The 22,222-nt window shown below is 35.5% G+C and overlaps 1 protein-coding gene across 11 annotated transcripts in view; it reads left to right on the top strand.

Annotated features, from left to right (window-relative positions):
- FER (FER tyrosine kinase) overlaps window positions 1-22,222 on the top strand; it is a 435,477-nt gene that overhangs the window by 128,317 nt on the left and 284,938 nt on the right. The window lies entirely within an intron of this gene.

The raw sequence follows: 22,222 nt of genomic DNA, 5'->3' as shown, positions 1-22,222 counted from the left end.
TAGATGTAATTTAAGATGAGTTATTTGAGATTTTTCTCTTGTCCTTTTTTTTTTTTTTTGATGAGGAAGATTGACCCTGAGCTAACTTCTGTTGCCAATTTTTTCACAGTTTTCTCTTTATTTATGATTTATGGCTCTGCTCTGATTTTTTGTTTGGCTGTTACCACGAAGTTTGTATAAAAGGTATCATAGATGAGATACTCCATTTTCTGATAGCCCCTTATCTCCATTAGCCTAACCAGGTTCCATCACTTTCCTCTTCCCTGTCTGAGTTATTGTCACAAATTATTCTGTTTTGTGTTGTGAGTTTGTGACTAAATTGAAGTGTTTATAGTTATTTTTGATGTTTGGTGGTTTCTGTGATGGTTTTCTAAGTTTTCTCTTTATTTATGATTTGTTTCTGCTGTGATTTTTTTGTTTAGTGATTACCATAAAGTTTGTATAAAAGATTGCACAGGGCATAGTAGTTAAGTTCACATGCTACACTTTGGAGGCCCGGGATTTGTGGATTCTGATCCCAGGCGTGGACCTACACACTGCTCATGAAGCCATGCTGTTGCAGCATCCTACATGCAAAATAGAGGAAGATTGACACAGATGTTAGCTCAGGGGCAATCTTCCTCAAGCAAAAGGAGGAAGATTGTCAACAGATATTAGCTCAGGGCTAAGCTTCCTTACACCCCCCCCCCCCCCCCAAAAAAAAGATCTCATAGATGAGAGTCCATTTTCTGATAGCCTAAGCAAGTTCCATTCCTTTCCTCTTCCCATTCTGAGTTATTGTTGTTACAAATTGTTCTTTTTTATGTTGGGAGTTTGTGACTAAATTGAACTGTTTATAGTTATTTTTGATGCTTTCTTTCCATTTATCTTTTATGTTATAATTAAGTGTTTCCTATGCTGTTCTGACAGAGTGCTGCAATTTTCTGATTCTGTCTGTCTGCCTCCTTGCTCAAGGCTTGGTAAACTGTTGCTTTGTGGTTTCAGATGGGAGGTCTCCTTTCAATGTTTCTTGTAAGGCAGACCTAATGGCAATGAACTGCTTCAGCTTTTGTTTATCTGGGAAAACTTTTATTTCTCTCTCATATCTGAAGGATAGATTCACTGGATAGAGCATTCTTGGAAGTTTTTGTCTTTCAGTGTTTTGAATATATCATTCCACTCTCTCCTAGCCTGTAAGGTTTCTGCTGAGAAATCTGCTGAAAACCTGATAGAGGTTCCTTTGTAGGTTATTTTCTTTTGCCTGCTGCCCTTATTATTTTTTCTTTGTCATTGACTTTTGCCAGTTTTACTGTTATATGAATAGAAAAGGTCTTTTTGCATAGATGTAATTAGCAGTTACATTGGCTTCATGTACTTGTAAGTGCAGTTTCTTACCCAGGTATTATTTCTTTGAATAAGCTCTCTGTTCCTTTCTTGCTCTCATCTCTGGAATACCTCTAATCCTTATATTGCTTTTCCTAATTGAGTCAGATATTTCTTGAAGAATTTCTTCATTTTCTTAAAATCTTAGTTCTCTCCTCCTCTACCTGAAACATTTCTGTATTTCTGTCCTCTCAAGCACTAATTCTGTCCTCCGTAACATCAGCTCTATTTTTTATGGTTTCTAGATTATTTTTTTAATCTCATTAGTTGTGTTCTTGATCTTCAGAATTTCTGTATGATGTTTTTTGGTGAGGAAGATTGTCCCTGAGCTAACACCTGTGCCATTCTTCCTCTGCTCTGTATATGGGATGCTGCCACAGCATGGTTTGATGAGCAGTGTGTTGGTCTGTGCCTGGGGTCTGAAGCCGTGAATCCTGGGCTGCAGAAGTGGATCATGCGAGCTTAACCACTATGCCATCAGTCCAGCCCCTGTTTACTGTTTTTTTTTAGAGTTCAATCTCCTTGGTGAAGTATTCTTTTTGTTCATTAATTTTATTCCTGAACTCACTGAACTGTGTTTCTGAGCTTTCTTGTGACTCATTGAGTTTGTTTATGACAACTATTTTGAATTTTCTGTCATTTAGATTGTAAATTTCTGTGACTTCAGGATCGGCTTCTGGAGACCTGTCATTTTCCTTCTGCTCTGAAGTGTTACTGTCATTTTACATGGTGTTTGATGACTTGGTCCTTTGCTGGCACATTTGTGGTAGTATCAGTTTTCAGATTCTACCTGCCACTGCTAGGGGGAGCAGGAGCTGTGTTTTCTGATCCTGCCCCCTCTGTTGGAAGTTGTGTGTGTAGGGCTGTTCTGCATTTGCGTGGGCTGGCCACAGCTGCTCTACAGATTGTGCTCACATGGGCAGGGCCTCTGCACTGGGCAGGTGGGTTGTGCATGGCTGGCGGGGTCCCTGTATTTGGTGGCCAGATCCCTTTTACGTGGGTGGGGTCGCCATGCTCAGCAGGGAAGCAGCTGAGCTGCTGTGCTAGGTGGGAGGGGTGCCTACATGGGGGCCAAACTGCCAGTCAGTGGGTCCTGTGAGCTGCTGTGCTCTGCAGATGTGGTGCTTTCTTAGCAGGTGGGGCACCTTCTCTAGGCTATGCTAGGCGGGATGGGCACCTATGTGGGTGCTCAGCCACCACTTCGTGGGTCCTGTGGGTTGCTGTGCTCCACAGGTGGGTGCTTTCATGGGGACTGAGCTGCCGCCACTCAGTCTGGATAATTTTTACTGGCAGGGCTGCTGTAGCATGGTGGGTGTTCCCGTGGGCTGGGATACAGCTCTCAAAGCATTCTGGTGGGCCTGGCTGCCTCTGCCTCCTCTTACAGTCATGCTGGCTGCTGTGTGAGGATCTGCAGTCTGGGTTGCTGCTGCTAGGGTGTGGGGGGAGGCTCAGGGAAGTGGTGTGTTTACCTAGTTCCACTGCCTTTCAGAGATCAAGTCCACCCACCTTCAGTTGCACAGCTGTGTGGCTCTCTTAAATGTCCTATTGTGCTGTGCAGGGAATCCTCTGCTGTTTAATAAATTTCCATTTAGTCGTAACATAGAAGGGAGAGACAAAGGGAACAATTCACTTTGTTATGATGCTGACGTCTGTGAGGAAATGACAGATATTAAGTATCAGACAGTAATTCTCTATTGTCTTTGGTTAAGTATGTTTCATTTATTCATTAAAGCAATATTTATTGAGCACCTACTATGTGTCAAGTACGTTTCTAGATGCTTGGGATACATCAATGAATAAAACAAATAAAAAATCTCTCAGAGGTTGTAGTCTGTGATGAGTGGCAGTTCATCAATAAGTAAGTTATGTATTATATTGGAAGATGATAAATGCCAAGGAGTAGAAACAGCAGAGTAGCAGATTGGGAATCTAGAAGGTCAGAGGTTGGGACACAGTTTTAAATGGAAGTCAGGGTAAGCATCATTGAGAAGGTAACATTTGAACAAAGACTTGAAACAGGGAGCTAGTAAGCCACTTAATATCTGTGGAAAGAGCATTCCAGCCAGAGGGTACAACCGTTGCAAATACTATAAGGCAGTAGCATGTCTGGATTGTTCAAAGTACAGTAAGGAGGTCTGAGTAGAGCGGAAGGTGAGAGTAAAGGGAATGAGACTAGAAAAGTGATGGAGAATAGATCTTAGGGCCTAGCGGACCATAATTTAGGATTATGGCTTTTCTCCAAGTAAAATGTGAAGCCATTGGATTGGGGGATTATAACGAAGGAATGACATGCTCTGACTTTTGATTTAAATAGATCACTTTGGCACCTGTGTTGGGAATATACTTAAGGGGAGCAAGGATGGAACAATGAAATTATTGCAGTAACCCAGGTGATGGAAGATGATGGTTTGAGAAAGGATGGTAGCATGGGAAGTGGCAAGAAGTGTTTTGCTTCTGGATATATTTTGAAGGTTGGGCCCATGATATTTCTTTTGGGTTAAATGTGGGATATGAGGGGGGGAGAAGAGTCAAGGATGACTTCAAGGTTTTTAGCAGGAGCACTAGAGGAACGGAATTTGTTGCAAGTGGATGGAGAAACTACATGTAGAGCAGCCTGGGTGAGGAAGAGCAAGACTTCAGTTTGTCTTTCCAAAAAACAAGTCAATGTAGAAATTTGGTATTTGGACCTGGAGTTCAGGACCGTGAGTTGGATGGGAGATATAAATTTGAGAGTTGTAGACATCATATGCTATTTAAAGTCATTTGACTGTAGGAGGTCACCAAGTGAGAGAGGGTAGATGGAGAAGAAAAGAGAAATAAGGATTGAACTCTAGGGCACTTCAAGTTAGGAGGTCCAGTAGTGGAGGAATCAGTAAGAGACTAAGAAGGAGTAACCAGTGAGGTAGTAGAAAATCAAGAGAATTTGGTCCTTGAAGTGTTCCAAGGAGTAAATGAGTTCCAGAATTTGGGACATGCTGGGTTAAGGCAAAAGAAACAGTTGTATTGACTGCAGGGATTTTCTAAACTTAATATCAAATGTCCCAGTGGGGAAATATAGCATGGAATGCAGTGTCTCTGGAAACATTGACCTAACCTCTTTTCAAAGAGTATCCTGAAAGGACCACAGTGCAATGGAACATACTTTGGGAAATGCTGAATTAAAAGATAAATCCTTTCTTGTCTAATTAGGTTATTGACAGATAAATGTGCTGATAATTCTGAAGACATTTTGAGTTGTTTAAATGTTCTATACCCCTAAGGATTATTTTATCTTATTCTTCAGTTCTACCTGTGCAGGGCAGAAGAATCTGCCTTGTGGGGCTAATTAAGAGGGTAAACAGTTTGTTGGCTGCCCTTGGATAATGATGGAAATACCAGAATTTTCTAAGCCCTGAGTAAACATTGGCTGACTTTCCTATTATGTTTATTTATTTATTAGAATACAACACTTTGCTTCTTGTTTGTTTTTAGCTGTCGAGTTGTAAGAACATAATAAATTTTCAGTCAATATTTGTTGAATTGAGGGATTGGACTTCCTTTTCACTCCAGAAAAATCTAGTTATTTTACTTTATAACAGCTGTGCCTTGGACCAAATACATTATAATAATTTTTGTTAAAAGAATCTCCCTTATATGTCAAATATGTCTAGAATTGATGGCACCACATAATGAGTTCCTACTTTTTAAGTATGTTTAGCTAGTCTATAAGATAATTGCCTTTACTTTAATGTTTCTGAAATTGCACATTTTTAAAGCCCTTTTTCTAGACTATTATGCATCATATATTTATCTTTTCTGCATGTAACTTAGTAAGTTAGTTCTGCTTAGTTGAACAGCACTATCAATAAACTCCTGTTTTGTTACATTTTCAGCCAACAGAATATCTGATTTGTTGACTAAATATTGTCTGCTGTTATGAACTCAATAGTAATCCATTTTACAGTAGTGTCCAATATATTTTCAATTTTATAGTTAAACACTAAAATGGACTGATATCAATTGAGACATCTTATTGACAGCGTCATTGAAGCTTTATCTGTTTTCATCATCAGGTGCATTTTCTTCCTTTAAATACATAAGACAAATGTTAATTCTAAGCCTTACTCATCAAATACACTGAGAAAAGTACTAGACTAAGAATCTGGAGACCTGATTGAGCTTTGCCTCTGCCGTGTACCTATAGTAAGGTTCCTTAACCTTTGTAAGTTTTCTTTCTGCAAAAGGAGGAAATGAATATATATCCATCTTGCCTGACAGGATTTCTGTGATACGGATATCAGGTAATGCGTGTGAACTTATTTTGTATATTATGAAATACTATTAAAACATAAGATTTTATTTCAGTTTTTTCTAATAACGTACCTTAGTCACATGTAAATTAGTAATATTCCTTGAGTTCTTAAGTATGAATTGTAGATTTTTTTGCAGGATTATCTTATGTATTTCTTATTTATAAAGGCAACACCTTAATTAATTTCTCTGACTAGGTAGTACATTATGTGTATAGGGGCTTAAGTGTCCCTTCCTTAGTCCCCCAGTTCCCTACCTCAAAGATAACCTTCCAGAATCATTGTATGCATATAAAAATATAAATGTATATTATATGCCTCCTGCTCTTTTTACATAAATGATAGAGCATGCAACTATACTGTTCTGTGTGTCACGTTTTTACTTAGTATATTTTAGGTGTAATTTTATAATAATGCATATAGAGTTACTTCTTTTTTTCATTTATTCATTCCACAAACAAATATTTATTGAGTGTCAGGTGTCAGGTACCATTTTAGGTTCTGGGGATGCAGTAGTGAACAAAACTAACATAATTTTTTCTGTCCTCATGGACCTTTCACTCTAATTGGAGGAGACAGACAATAAATAAATATATTTATATATGTCAGGTGGTGGTAAGTTCTTTGGAGAAAACCAAAACTAGATGGGAGAAAAAGGGTGCTGGGAGGAGTATTTATATATAGGATCATCAAGGAAGGCTTCCCAGACAAAGTGCCATTTATACAGAGATCTGAAAGAACTAAGGGAGCAAAGGATAAGAAGGCCCTGGGGTGAGAATATTCCAGGCAGTGGGAAAAGCCAACGAAAGGCCCTGGGGCAGGAGTCCCCTTTGTGTTGGAGGAACAACAAGGAAGCCAGTATGGCTGGAACAGAGTGTGAGGAGTAGGAGATGGGATCAGAGAAGTAGGAGGCATTTTAGATTATGCAGTCCTGCAGACCATTGTAAAGACTGTTGTCAACTCTTAGAGAAATTAGAAACCATTGAAGATCTGAGCAAAGAAGTGACATATTGACTTGGTTTCCAGTCTTTTGTTATTATAAAGACAGCCTTGGTGAATCCTTATAATATTACTATGTGTATAAAGTGTAGTTTATGTGTAAGATACATTTTAGAAGGTTTTGTGCAGAAGGTTTAGATTTTACTCTCAGAATAGTTTAAAAGTTTCTTAACCTGATAACAATGTCAGTTGTAGATGTCAATTATTACTTTAATATTGACAATAATCTTTCTGTTTTGCAGATTAATAAATTCTTGCTTCTGGCTTTCATATGCATGAATTTTATCATGTTGAACTTTCAGAGGCTTTCTAACCATTAATATTATTAAATTATCTTATGGATCTGATTCCTAAAGTGTATTTACAGGTGTATGTTATGCTTTACGTTTATTTGATGTATGAATTTCTAATTTATAAAACAGAGAAGTTAGGAGATGATTATGATTATGTTTCAGAAGCCTTGTTGACTTTTCCACATTATTCAGGTCAAGATTCCTTAACATCACTAATCATCAAGGAAATGCCTATCAAAACCACAGTGAAATATCACCTCATACATGTTAGAATAGCTATTATCAAAAAGACAAGAAATAACAAGTGTTGGTGAGGATGTGGAGAAGAGGGAACCGTTGTGCACTATTGGTGGGAATGTAAATTGGTGCAGCCACTATGGAAAAAAATACAGAGGTTCCTCAGAAAAATTGAAAATAGAACTACCATAGGATGCAGCAATCCACTTCTGGGTATTTATCCAAAGGAAATGAAAACACTGACTTGAAAAGGTATGTTAAACCTCCATGTTCATAGCAGCATTATTTACGATAGCCAAGGTATGAAAATAACTAAATGTCCATCAATGGATTAACAGATAAAGATGTGGTATACATGCATACACACACAATGAAATATTATTCAGCCATAAAAAAGAATGAAATCTTGCCATTTGTGACAACGTGGATGGACCCTGAGGGCATCATGCTAGATGAAATAAGTCAGGCAGAGAAAGAGAAATACAGTATGATCTCACTTATGTGAGGAATCTTAAAAAAAAAAACAAACTGAATTCATAGCCGTAGAGAAGAGATTGGTGGTTGTCAGAGGTGGGATGAAGGAGTGGACAAAATGGGTAAAGGTGGTCAAAAGGTACCAACTTCCAGTTATTAAATAAGTAAATCCTGGAGATATAATGTACATCATGATGACTATAGTTAATGCTCCTCTATGTATTTGAAAGTTGTTGAGTAGATCTTAAAAGTTCTCATCATATGAAAAAAATTTTTGTAACTATGTGTGGTGATGAATGTTAAGTAGACTTATTGTGGTGATCGTGTTACAATATAGACAAATATCAAATCATTATATTGTACCCCTGAAACTAATATAATATTATATGTCAATTATATCCCAATTAAAGAAGATTCCTTTAAATATTCGTTTTTCTTTGGTTCATACAAATGAAGTTATTTTACATTACAGGCTAGTTAATGGATAGTGCCAGAGATATTCTTTTGCATTAGGCCACAATATCTTCAGTATCAGGGGGGAAAAAACCTTTAAAATTTCAAAATGTTTTCACTTTATATTTTAACTCTTGTCTGTGCTCATATTCACATCCATATACAGTGGATATATAGGCCAAATCAAGTAATTGGTAAATGAAAAGTAACTTTTTCATTTATGTTTGTATATGTATATATATATGCATATATACTACAAATCAAATGAAAAACTACTTTGCATTTTCATTAATATTTTCAATCATATTCATTTTCATTTCATATATTAATGAAATATACATATTAATTAATGAATTAATGAATATATGAAAATATATACATATGTGTGTATATATATTTCAAATTTGTCTTTTTAATTATGGATTTTATAATATTTTAGCAGAAACTAACTGGCTAGCAGTTAGCTAACCCTAAAAGGATATAATAAAAGGAAAAAGTTAAGTTAGACTAGAATTAAGTATTTACTATGACTAATGCAAAGAAAAAGGATTAATCACTCAGATTCATTCAGTCATTTGGGATTCAGTAAGTGTTTAATGATTACTTACTACATGAATATCATATACTGGGGTTTTGTGGGAGGGGCTGGTCAAAGATAAAATAGATTTAGACCTTGCCATAGGGTTTGTTGTGGGAAATGAAGCAGAAGTAATTTGTTTAACAATTGAAAATTGGCTGCATTTTGCCTTGTGTGTATCCATACAGTGAAACGTTAAAAAATAATTTAGGTGTCTAGCAGTACCTGGAAATACACTCAGCAAATGTTTATAGAGGGAATGAATAGGTACAGAATTTCAAAATATCTATTGGCTATTCAGTTTAAATGTTAAGGTTAGTGTCTGTCAAATATTTTTCACTTTTAAAATAATTGTAGCAGTGGTATTCTAACAGAGTGACAAAGTTGAGTAGTTACAGAGATAATGACTAATAAGTGATTGCAATAGAGTCGTCTCGAGAGAGCAAGCTCCAGCTGTAGAGGCAGGCTGCTTGATTTGTATCTCTGCTCTACCACTTAATACATGTGTGATGTTAGCTTAGTTATGAGATTTTTCCTGCCCTCGTTTCCCAACGTGTATTACAGTTTTACCTACTGTTGGGTTTGTTGTGAGGAATGGTTATGTTTACACATTTAAAGCACATGGAACAGTGCCTGCCACTTAGTACACTACTGTTGTCTTTTATATAGCTGATATGTGTGTGCTTATTTCTCTGCTATTCTTTATTCCTTAGTCTTGATACTATTTTTCATTAAGCATAAATCTTTTCTTTTAAAAAGGTATGCTGTTAATTTTTGGGGTTTTTTGAGGAAGATTAGCCCAGAGCTAACATCTACTGCCAATCCTCCTCTTTTTGCTGAGGAAGATTGGCCTTGAGCTAACATCCATGCCCATCTTCCTGCACTTTACATGTGGGACGCCTGCCATGGCATCGCTTGATAAGCAGTGCGTGGATCTGCGCCCGGGATCTGAACTGGCAAACCCCGGGCCACAGAAGTGGAGCATGCGAACTTAACCACTGCGCCACTGTATGCTGTTAAGTTTTAGATGATAGGCTTGTTTGGGATCTACTCTATTTGAAGTGTTATTGTCCTTTAGCCATAATACATTACAAAATATTTTTTAAACAAAGTATCATGTAATTAACTTATGACTTATGTATTGTTGACATCAGTAGGATTGACCAGCTAATTTTTTAAAGAAAATTTTTAGTTTAGCTACTCAAAGCTCACTTTTTTCCTTCTTCTACACTATTAAAGTTTGTTGAAAATTTTCACAAAGAAATTTTTACAAAAATATAGCTTATAATCACATTTTAATGCCAGTTTTCTTTATGGTTTAATTTGAATAGAAGAAAAAAAATCTCTAAAGGCCATTATATTTTATGATTATTTATTCATTCCTAAAATAACATTGTTTTTAAAAGTTTGCACTTATGGAAAATTCAATTAACAGCTTTTAATACTCATAATGCCTTTTTAAAATAACTCGTCATTTTATGTGATATCAGTATTTTCTTCATTCTGTCAGTTGATATCTCTTGTTTTTTCCTATCCCTTTGATCCCTTTCTCTCAGTATTATTTAAAGGTTCTCTTTTTAGCAGCAGGGCAGGGGGAGAAAATGTAGGAATCTGAGTCAAATCACCCTGGGTTTAATTGCCTTTCGATGAATTTTTATCCCCTAAACTTCAGTTTCTTCAGCTGTAGAATGAGGTTAGTAATATGCAGTTCACAGGATTGTTATCAGGACTAAATGAATGAGTGCAAAAGCATAGGCACGTTACAGAGCCCAGACATAGTAAGGTGCTTAGTACACACTTGTTTTCTGTCCCTTTTCTTTCCCCTCTCCACTCCGTTTCTCTCTTTCCTCTTCTGTTTTGTTTCTTCCACCTCTGCCCATTTTTCCTCTTCCCTCCTCTGCCTTCTAATTAAACAATTAACCAACTCCTATGAATATCTATTGTATGCCATGGATAGAGACATCCTGGAATAATAGACAGTCTCTGCACTCATAGATCTACATGCAGCCGGCAGAAATTGCAATAAACAATTGATTAAACGGGAAAACATCAGAATTAAGTGCTGTGATGAAATTGATCATTAATAATTTCTCAGGCTTTAGCTCTCATCCCTTGGCCTTCAATCCTTTTCTTTTCTTTGTAACCACGTATCTTTGGGCTTTGTTTTTTCCTTCTGTCGTGATTTAAACATCAATTGGCAAATCTACATTTCCAAGGATGTTGGGAATACGGGAATACCACTCAAGATAAAGATGAAAAATGAAAGTAGAGAAGTTAAGTGACTTATTCAAGTTCACACCAAAGAGATTAAATGTAAGAAAACATTTTAATTTATTAACAACAATTTCATTATTATTCACACGTTAATTAAATTTTCTTAGGATTTTTTTTTCAGATTAACTGTTTACTTAACTAATGGACATAGTATTAACTGGCATTCATTCTGTGTTAATTAAAAATTTAAAAAAAACTTTAGACTATTATAATGTAGTTTAATGCAGATACATTGTTTGAAAAGACAGAGGAAAAATTTAGTCATCTGAAGAAGAAAAAAAGATATTTAGATACATGGCTAATTTGTTATAATTGTGAATAATAAAATTGCTAAAAATTTCTATTGATAAATGAGTACAATTTTTCCTTTACTCCTATTCTGTTTTTGTTTTTTGCACTCATTAAAAATAAATCAATCAGGGGCTGGCCTGGTGGCGCAGTGCTTAAGTTTGCACGTTTTGCTTTGGTGGCCCAGAGCTTGCTGGTTTGGATCCCTGGTGAGGACAGGGCACCGCTTGGCAAGCCATGCTGTGGTAGGCTTCCCACATATAAAGTGGAGGAAGATGGGCATGGATGCATGGATGTTAGCTCAGGGCTGGTCTTCCTCAGCAAAAAGCGAAGGGTTGACAGCAGATGTTAGCTCAGGGCTAATCTTCCTCAAAAAAATAAAATAAATCAATCAAAAGCAACTGCTTGGCATATAAACCATTGCACAACATGTTCAAGACATTCCTTTAAAAATTTTTAAATAATTTAGTTACCTTCAATCTGAAAAAAGTTATTCCAGCCTCTACAATTTATTTGCTGATTCCTCTATTAAGCTGACTGGTATTTATCTTAAAATTTATGTATAAAGATGTTGTTATCTTTTGGCTAAAATTGTGGGTAGATGTTTGACCTTGCTTATAGGGAAGGATTTACATGTTTTTATCTCCGAAGTCTTTTGTCTTGAATTTTGAAAATTATTTTATGACACATTAGTTTCTTTAATTGAAAGGTTTTATAAAGAGAATATGTGAATATTATTATTTATTGCTTCATTTGGTGCCTAATGAAGGAATTTTAAATCATAATAAATATTCTCTTTTATTGTGTTCTGCAGAAAATTATTCCTCAGTGTTAATATTTAAAGGATTAACACTCAACTGGTAATTTTTATAGTCATTGGTTTACTTTGCAAATCCCAGATGAATGATAAGATCTTAGACTGAGGAAAGGTTTTCTCTGTCTGAATATATCTAGAGACCTTTTAGAATAGAGGCTAATTTTTCCGGATAAGTTTTCAAAGTTGCTTAAAAATCATTTAATCCCTGGAAGTAGAAGCAACTCAGAAAGAATCAGTTACACTTCCATTATTTAACTATGTGGTAGATGTTGCAGGGGGCTATACAAAGAGTATAAACAGATTCAGATCCTTTTATTCTTCATTTAATCCTTCATTTTGAAACTTGAATTAGTGTTATCATATTGATGATGTCAGAAACATAACATTTGGACAACTAGAAGGTTAGACTGTTTAAAACAGCATAGTTAAGAAATGAGAATATTCAGATAGACTAAGAGAGAAGAATGCTCAGCCCAAAGAAGGTCCTATATATATATACACACACACATATATATAGAAAATAAGATTATTTTAAGGAAAACAAAAGATTATTCTATATGTTTGCTAGATATCAATTTAAATCTTAAGCTCATGCTGCATAAAAAGTAAATTTCAAGTGTTTTACGCAAGTGTAAAAAAATAAAGCCACAAAACTACTAAAGAAAACATAAGTGAACATTTTTCTATGTTGGAAAACAATTAAAATGCATAATAAAACTGGGAATAAGATATGTTGCAAATATGACAAAGGATTAATGTTTTTAAATATGTAAGTAAATCATCCAAATTGGTTTGTAAAAAAAGTAATGCGCCAATTAAAAGTGGACAAAGACTGTGAATAAGAAATTCATAATAGAGGAAATATAAACTTTAATAGAAATAGGAAAAAGTTTTCAGCCCCACTAGTAGTAAAATAATGATTAAGAAATGCAGTTAGAAAATAATGAGTGATTTATCTTGTCTGTCACCATCCACCATGGCCTCCTTCCAACCTGTTCTCCATACTCCAGCCAAAGTAATCTTTTATCGTTTCAAATCAGAACAAAACTGGTTATATTGACCCCCACAAGAATGACTACAATGGCTTCTTATGACTTCAGGCTAAACACCAATTTCTCTAAAGAGCCTGTCTAAAGGCCTGATATTGTCTTGCCCCTACCATGGACTCTGATCAATCAGAAAGGATGCTGATCATAACCACCAGATGTGTCACTGTGGAAGAAAGAGCTAAAAAAGAAAGGAAAATATTAGGGGTGAAGGTCTGGCAGAAAAATCTTGAGATAGTTCAGGGGCGGATTGTATTAAACTAGTTTAAGAATAAGTGTAGTTGGAGTAAGGTAGTAAGAGGTTTGTAAGAAGCTATCAAGTGTGGTCTGAAATCCCACAAGTGAAGCAATTCTGACTGATAAGCCCCAGTTATGAATGGTAGAATGCACTGCTGAAGTTGAGCCTGAATGAACATTGTTGGAGATGAAGACATCCAAGGAACTTTGAGGACTTGGGTATAAAAATCCTTCATGATAATGTTAGGGATAGAGCAGAAAAGAAAATAATCATAAGCCCCTTGCAAAGATGTCAATAAATGAAGGAGAGTGTCTGAGCGGCCAGTAGATGATAGCATTGAGAATAATAATGCCCTGGATTCATTTATTCTGTTGTTCTAAATACTTCATCTCTTATGATTATTTTCTATATAAAGCTTCTGGTGCTTAACCCAGTACCTGGCAAAAAGTAGGTGCTCAATAAATTTTTCTTCACCATGCCTGATGTTGCAAAATTAAGCTATCAGTGTTTAGATTCTAGTTTTTAGTCAAATGCTTGGCTCCTCTAGATATTCCTTGGTATATAAGCACCAAACCAAACAAAACACCTACTCAGTTAATGTAGAGGGTTAAGTTATTCTGGAATATGTTTTAGAAAGTAATAAACTCCTTATGATACTGATAAAAAGGAAAGGATGCAGTGAAATAGCCTTGACTAGCATGTTCATCACTTATAGATAAAGTTGGAAATTTAGTATGCTCTCTCATTTAAGTGCAGGCAGGATGCACTATGTCTTCAAAAATATCTTAGTCATAACAACCACTTTAGAAAAACTATTTGGCAATATCTACTAAAGAAGGACATGAGCACAACCTGTGACCCTAGTACATCCACTCCTAGATATAGACCCAACAGAAATAAATGCATATATTCCCCAAAAGACATGTACAAAAGTATTCACAGGAGCACTATTTATAAAAGAACCAAATTGGAAACTGCTAAATGTCAGTCAGCATTAGAATAGATAGATTGTGGAATATTTACCCAGTGGAATACTCTGTAGTAATGAGAATGAACAAATTACAACTACAGGGAGTGGTATGGATGAATCTTACAAACATAATGTTGAGTGAAAGATACCAGACATTAGCTATTCTGTGATTCCATTTATACAGAGTTGAAAAAGAGGCAAAGTAATCTATAATATTAGAAGTAGGATAGGGTTACCCTGGGTAGGGTCGGGGGAGTGACTAAAAGGGGGCACATAGGGGACTTCTGGAGTGCAGAAATGACTTGTTTTTTAATCTGTGTTCTGATTGCAGGGATCTTTTCAAACTGAAAATTCGTAAACTGTACACTTTTGATTTATGCCTCTTGTACTTCAATTAAAAATTTCAGAAAAAAATTTGTCCTAATTTAGCATGGGACCAAAATAAAAGCATGCTTAACTCTGTGTGTGTGTGTGTGTGTGGGTGTGTATGTGTGTGTGTTGGGCTGTTTCTGGCTGCCTTTTCAGAATTATTTGGGAGGAAGAGGGGCTTTTTAAACTGCACAGGCCATATGTCTATCTCTCATTGCCCATTCTCTTCCCATTTTATGATATTTCTTCCATGGACTGTGTACTTTCTTTCTCTTTTACTAACAAGCCATAGTTAACTGTAATGTTACCTGAGAAGTGTTATATCCTTCAGATCTTGGGGGAGTGGGGAGTGAAAAAGATTCAGGGACTGTTGGGTAAAGAATTTTGTCTTAAAGAACTCTTTTAAATTCCAAGTGCCTCTTGGGGAAGTAGCATATTAAGCATTGTGAGATATTAATATGTACCTCAAATCAGGGGCTTGGGGAGCTGAAGAGAATAAGAATCACCCTAAAAGTGAGTAGTATAAGCATGCAAAGAGATACTTTGAATGGCAGCCCTAATACAGATAAGCAGGCTAGTGAGTGGGTGTGCTATTGCTGAAGATGAATTTAGTCTATTTCACAATTTTGTCGAAGCCTGACTCTTCTCTTTTTAGAAGTAATTTAGGTTGAGAGAAGTATGTGGAAAAAAATAGTTAGAGAAAACTGAGGAAAAGGTCTTGAAATTTTGGAAAAGAGAACTGACTTCTCTAGTTTAACCAGGAATATTAGAGGGCTACAACTACTTTTTCATATAATTTCATACATTTTCCATATATTTCATATGTCTAGCAAAATAGCTACAACTATTACTGTAGTATAGCCAATATCTCTATTCTGTAGCATAGCCGGTATATGTTAGAGGGCTACAACTATTTTTCAACTCTATATAAATGGAATCACAGACTATGTAATGTCTCGTATCTTTCAGTCAACGTTGTGTTTGCAAGATTCATCCATACTGTTGTGTATAGTTGTTAGAGGGCTTTCCCAGTGGAAACAAAATGGGCTTAGCAAAAGCAAGGAGGATTTGGGGTAGGCAGGTAACTTGGGAGGTATTTGAAGTGACATAGGTGATAGATTATGAAGGGTGCCTGGTTTCAGAAGAAGTCGGTGACCAAAAGACTAAGAACAGGATTGGTAGAGGCAGGTCAGGTAGAATCAAATGGGATCCAGTTAAGAGAAAGCTTTAGTCATCTTTTGAGAAGTTTAGTTAATCTAAAAATTACTAGAATCTTAGATGTTCCAAATAGCCACTTTCTGAAACCGTGGCAGTTTAAATGGCTCTTGTTCCTTTTTTTTTTTTCTCGAATGGATACAGTCTTTTGGAGCCAGGACATTATTTTCAGCCCACATTGTTTTGTGTTTTTTGGTTAAGGGATAGATTAGGTTATCCTAATTAAAATTTGGTTTTGGAGGGAACTCTTTTGTTTCTTCCCAATCCTTTGTCTCTAAGGCCATTAAGGAAGAATCAAGAAAGGAAAAAAGAGAGAGAGGATAAGGAGAAGACAGAAGAAAGATAGTAAGAGAAACAGGTGAGGGAAAGAAGATGAGTAAAGAAAGGTGAAGAAGATGTAAAGAACAGGAAAAGGAAGAGGGAAAACAGAAAGGGACTAGGAAAAAGGAGATACAGAGGAGAGTGCATGAATTTAAAATAAAGTAAAAATGTTTACTGAACCAAGCTAACTTAAGGATGTCAAAACTTTTGCTTTGTAGTTTAGTAAAATCTAATATATGGATACAATTTCTGGTTCAGATACTTAGTAAAATTCATTCTTTTATTTTCAAGTTTTGGATCAAGAGCCAAATTATAATATTTTAAGAAAATTTGTTTCTATCTAATTATTTGATTAATACCAAATGAAGTTATTGATTCCCAAAGGTTTTTGTTGGGTAGTATTTAATAAGAACAACAAAAAAGGAAAATTTTGACGTTTACTCTAATAATTTAGCACTCCTGACAGAAATAGGAAATATGATAAGTTATTGTAGCATTTGTGGGTAGAGGGTATAAATCTGTGTTACATATATAGTTACTTCAATTTGCTATTAGTTATGTCACGAGTATTTAGATATAGCTTATGTTAACAGTGTTTGATTATTACAGATCTCTCCTTTTTCATATTGTGAACCTCTTTCAGTTTTGTTAGTTATAAAATATTCATAGTTATTCCATTTATTAGTCTCCGTTGCAGATGTATTATAGAAAAGAAAATTGCTAGATAACTCTATCATGTCCACTCATGGTTGGATGACATAAGATGAAATTCAGATCATCATGAAAACTTACTGAGATCCTTTTGTGTCCTCCCTTTTTTGCGTATTAGAATTATATAGACTTTTTCTGTACCTGTAATCAATTTCACATGATATTTGATCATGTTTTCAAGGATTTAATTCCTAAATTTAAAACTAATTGAACATGGGATTCTACATTTTGATCAGGTAGCAGTTTCTAGTATGATACAATAAATATTTTGTATCATCTTTTATTTGTATAATCATCTTAGCGTATTAAAAATGTATTTAATCAAAAAGGATCTTTGCTATCCTCTTTTGATAATAATGAAAATTTGTGAGGTTTCTTTTTTTATTTTGAAGAATATCTAATGATATTCTTTGTATATGCTATACAAACATTTTGATTTTGACTTTTCACTAGCTATTTAACTCACTAAGAGAAATTAATACCTATGTACTCTCTAGCATTTGATGACAGCAAACAATTTAGAGGTCTCATTTTTAATTTAGTAGTTGCTCGTTGTAACTTTGAAAATTGTACTGGGAATTAAATCATTTATTTCTATTTTGAAAGATATACCATACTTTTAAGGTTATGGAGTAATTTGTGCAGATACTTAAAATGTTTGGTATATGAGAAGAAGAACAAAGATGGACTAGCCATTCTGTGAAAAAACTCTGGCCTTTTGTTCTCCATAGGAATTTGGAAGCCTAATTTAACTTTTGTCTGCCATTCCTTATAGGCTTCTTGGGTGATTTTTAGGGATGTTGTCTTTTTCCATCTCCCAAAGTCAGAAAGTCAGAGACAGCTTTGACTTCTTGCTGAGCACCCGTACGTTGTGATTTGGAATTAGAATGCTAAAAACCAAAGAACATAAGGGAATCTTCCTGTGTCCTTCCAGTTATCCTTAGAGTCCTTCAGCTGATTGGCAGGAAGTGAAAAAGAGCTAGTGCTTTAAGCTTCAGGTGTATCACTTCTAAGAAAGGCAGCCCGGTAGAATGACCATATCTAGGGGTCTGAAGATGGCAGGGAGCGTGATGTCATCAATTCTAGGTAATCAGGCTTTTGTTTTAAATTTTTGGGGAAAAAACCTGTTAGCTCTGGGAATTTGTAAACTTCACATTGCAAGGCTTCTTGTACAGGTTTAATATTCGCTAGTTTATATGCTTGTGTTCATTCACTCATTCATTTTCTGCCACAGTCTCCAGAGTATTTGAGGTAGCTATTGACATCAAAAATCAGCAAAATTCTAATATAAATAGAAAATAAAATCAGAACCAGGAAAAATAGTAACAGAATGTCAAGACTGGGGGAAAAACTATGTAGGTCATAGCACATATAGATAGTACATTAGAGCTATTATTTTCTCTCTAAACTTCCCAAAGGCCAAAATGAAAAGGAGATAAAGTCATATAACACTTACTATTAAATAAAAGAAAGCATGTCACATTGCTGGAAAGCAAAGATTTTATTGTATTTAGCTCTAATAGAATTTCTTTCTGGAGGCTTTAAGTTTAACCACACTGACTTTTGTGGTGACAGTGCCCTTGACAATATCACTACAGCTAATACAAGAAGGAGATTCATAAGGCCACCTCTTGCAGAATCTGGAAGCCCTCAGTGGAAGAGGAGGCCACAATACTAAAACGTTCTGTGGACATCTAAGAATGCAGCTGTCTATAAATTGATTTTACCCAAGAATATAATCTGGACTTAGACTAATGGATGAACTGGATGTGCCTCTAATAATTCTCTTAGTACCATTTTCTTAGCTGCAGTTTGGATATGCAATGGATAATTATATTCCCTGTGAAGAGTTCTCAATTGCAGATAGTCTATACTTGCTTGAAAGTGGATTTGTAAGATTAGAAGCATTTACTAGTTAATTTATTAGCTGATTTAAAAAAATTTTTATATTTTCTTTGGAAATTTTTGGAAATATTTTATATATTAAAAATAATTTTTATGTGTTTGTGAAAACTTAACCCTCATAAAATTATTCAAAGCTTATCCCTTGTTAGGATTAAAAAATATTAAATGGTTGAAAGGAAATTGTCAGTGTTTAACTTTTTCTGGCAATTTTCATGATATATTCTACTTATTTATGTCTCACTATTTTCTAGTTGGTTATTCTTAATTTTACTTTGTAGATTTTTTGTTGTTGTTGGCTTTATGTATAATCACTCTTGCTATAGATTTTTTGCTTTTTTGATGAGAAAGATTCGCCCTGAGCTAACTTCCATTGCCAATCCTCCTCTTTTTTTTTTTTTTTTTTTTGCTTGAGGAAGATTAGCCTGAGTTAACACCTGTGGAAATTTTCCTCTATTTTGTATGTGGGATGTTTCCACAGCGTGGCTGATGAGTAGACCAGGTCCACACCCGGGATCTGAACCTGTTAACTTGTGCTGCTGAAGTGGAACAGGTGGAACTTTGACCATTTGGCCACAGGGCTGGCCCCCTAGATTTTAAAGATAAGTAGTTAAAGAGTGCTAGAAATCTAGCTAATGTATGAAACATGTTCTGTTTTGGAGGGAGGATTTTTCTTAATAAATTTTTTAGTATCCATTATAATTTAAAATTTCCCCAAAGAGACACTTTGAGGGACACTTAATTTGATTCACTAACATTTGGCAGTCTAAAGCCTCGTATGTTAGGTTGCTCTACTATGGCATTTCAGGAAAATTACTAGAAGAAAGGAACTGACTGTGTGCTAGACATAAAAAATATTACTGGCAGACAATCCTGCTAGGAAGGAGTTATTCCTACTTTTCAGATGAGAACATTGAAACTTGAAGGGATTAAGGAATTTGATCAGAATCAGAATGGCAGATTAAAATTCTAAATTTTCTGACACTATGGTTTAAATTCTATCCAAGCAATGTTGCCTGTTTGCTAAGCCAACAGACTTGTAGTAAGAGAGAACTTAGGTCAGATCCTCTCTGTGTTATTAACTATGTGACCATATGCAGTCACACAACCTCTCTGAGATAAATTTCCTTGGTAAAATATGGCAAGTAATAGAAATCTCATAGAATTGTTTTGAAAATTAATGAGATAATGTTTATAAAAATGTGTATTAGCACAGTGCCTGGCCTATAGCTAAACTCAGTAAATGACGGCTATAAAGAAAGAAAAAGTGACCATGATGTCTCCTAAATGTGGTTTTTCAGTATATGTATGTTGTAGGTTGTATTCCACTTTAATTGTTTTTCATGGTGTAAAACCTAAAGATAAGAAGTTGCCAGCAGGTGGAGCTCAGTGTTAGAGAAACCAAATTTCTGAAATAGAGATGTTTTTCACCTTATGTTTTAAAAATAAAATTAAATAAATGCATACAGTTTTGACATTTATATGTGAAGGTTTTCTATTTTTAACATTCTTACCAAAAGTCCTAACCCTGCAACTTAGTTCTTGAATATGTAAAAATAATGCTTTAATTATTTGTATCATTTTGAAATTTCTGTTATATCTGGTATCACATATAAGGAATGATGGTTCATTTACATGAATAAGACATGCTTAAAGTGAACTTCATTTGTAAAGGCTGGCTTAGAATTTGATCATTTCACTCAGTAATTGCACTGATAATGTCAAATTTAACTATCAAAACCCTCTAATCGGCCACTCTCACAGTATTCCACTTTCTAGTTAAGGGCATCACCTTTAGTCAGCAGCTTAAGCTAAAATCTTGGGAATCACCCTTGTGTTCACTGTTTCTCAAATCTTACATCCACTCCATCAGCAAATTCTCTTGGTGCTACCTCAAAAATATATCCCAAATCTGACCTCTTGTCAGCATCTCCACTATGATCATCCTAATAAAATATACCACACTTGTGGCCTGGACTGCTTCAGCCAGGCTACCTGCTTCCTCCCTTGCCCTCCCTACATTTTATTATCTTCACAGTAACTAGAATGATCTCACTGTGATCTTACGTAGCACCTGCTTATGACTCTCCTGTGGCATCCCAATGTAACTAGAATAAAATTCCTTATTGTGGCCTAAACTACATGATCTCTTCTCTGCCTACGTCCCCCCAGCATAGCCTACCACCACTTCTCATCTCCCACACTCTGCCTTTCTGATCTTACTACCCTTTGAGCACACCAAGCTCCGGGCCTCTCTTTTCCTCTCTCCTTAATACTCTTTCCCCAGTTCTTCATGTGACTGACTGCCTTCTTTTCCTCATTTCACCTCAAATGTCACTCCTTTGAGATCTACTTTCATTATAATAGGCTCTCAGATTATCCCTCTACCTCCAACCGTCGTTATTTATCCTGTTGCCCTTTTCCGTGTCTTACATAGCACTTTTAGTATCTTTATTACTACTGCTGTTACTACTACTCCTCCTCCTACTATTTTGTTGGCTAATATTTACTGTGTGGTAGGTTTCTTCTAAGCATTTTTGTGCATTAATTACTTTAATATGTGTATTTATATGTTTAAATATAGCATCTGTTTAATTATAGTGTTTATGTGTGTATGTTTTCAGTATGTATTTTCTTCCCCTATAATCCCTGCTAGTCCCCAAAACTGTAGGTCCAAGAAGCCAGGCACTTCCATTTTGTTTATCACTATTTCCTCAGCCTTGAGCAGTACTTGGCACATAGAGGAAGCGCGGTAAATATGTTTTGAATATTGGGCAAACTCTTAGAATTCATAGTAACAAATAGGGTCATCAAATATTTAAATAAAATAACCTCCTAGGGGAAAGGGAGCATTTTCTAGGGAAGAAATCATGCCTGACTGATTATTGTTAAGAATTCTTTTATATGAAGGTATTAGGGTACATAAAATAATCTACTTAGGTTTTAGAAAAGACTTTGACAATGTTCCTTTTACCAAAGATTACTAAATATTAAGTCACCATTGGATGGGAAATATGCTTTTAGCATGGCCCAAGAAAAGGTTTAAAATCGGAAATCAAAGGGTAGGTATTTATTTAACTGGAAAAGTGTAAAGATCAAGGTGCCTCAGCAATTAATGATCACATCTGTTATGGGTTGAATTTTATCCCCTGGTATCCTAATACCCAGTACTTGTGAATACGACCTTGTTTGGAAATAGGATCTGTAGATGTATCGAGTTAAGATGAGGTTATTAGGGAAGGTTCTAATCCACTATGACTGGTGTCCTTATAAGAAGAGAAGAGAGAGACTGACATACAGGGAATGCAGCCATGTGAAGTCTGGGACAGAGACTGGAGTTATGCTGTCACAAGCAAAGGACTGCCTGGGTCTACCAGAAGCTGTAAG

This window comes from Equus asinus, chromosome 9, assembly GCF_041296235.1.
Source record: "Equus asinus isolate D_3611 breed Donkey chromosome 9, EquAss-T2T_v2, whole genome shotgun sequence".
In the NCBI taxonomy this organism is placed as follows: Eukaryota; Metazoa; Chordata; class Mammalia; order Perissodactyla; family Equidae; genus Equus; species Equus asinus.
Note: the sequence above shows the minus strand (reverse complement) of the source record. Positions and strands in the feature narration are given on the sequence as shown.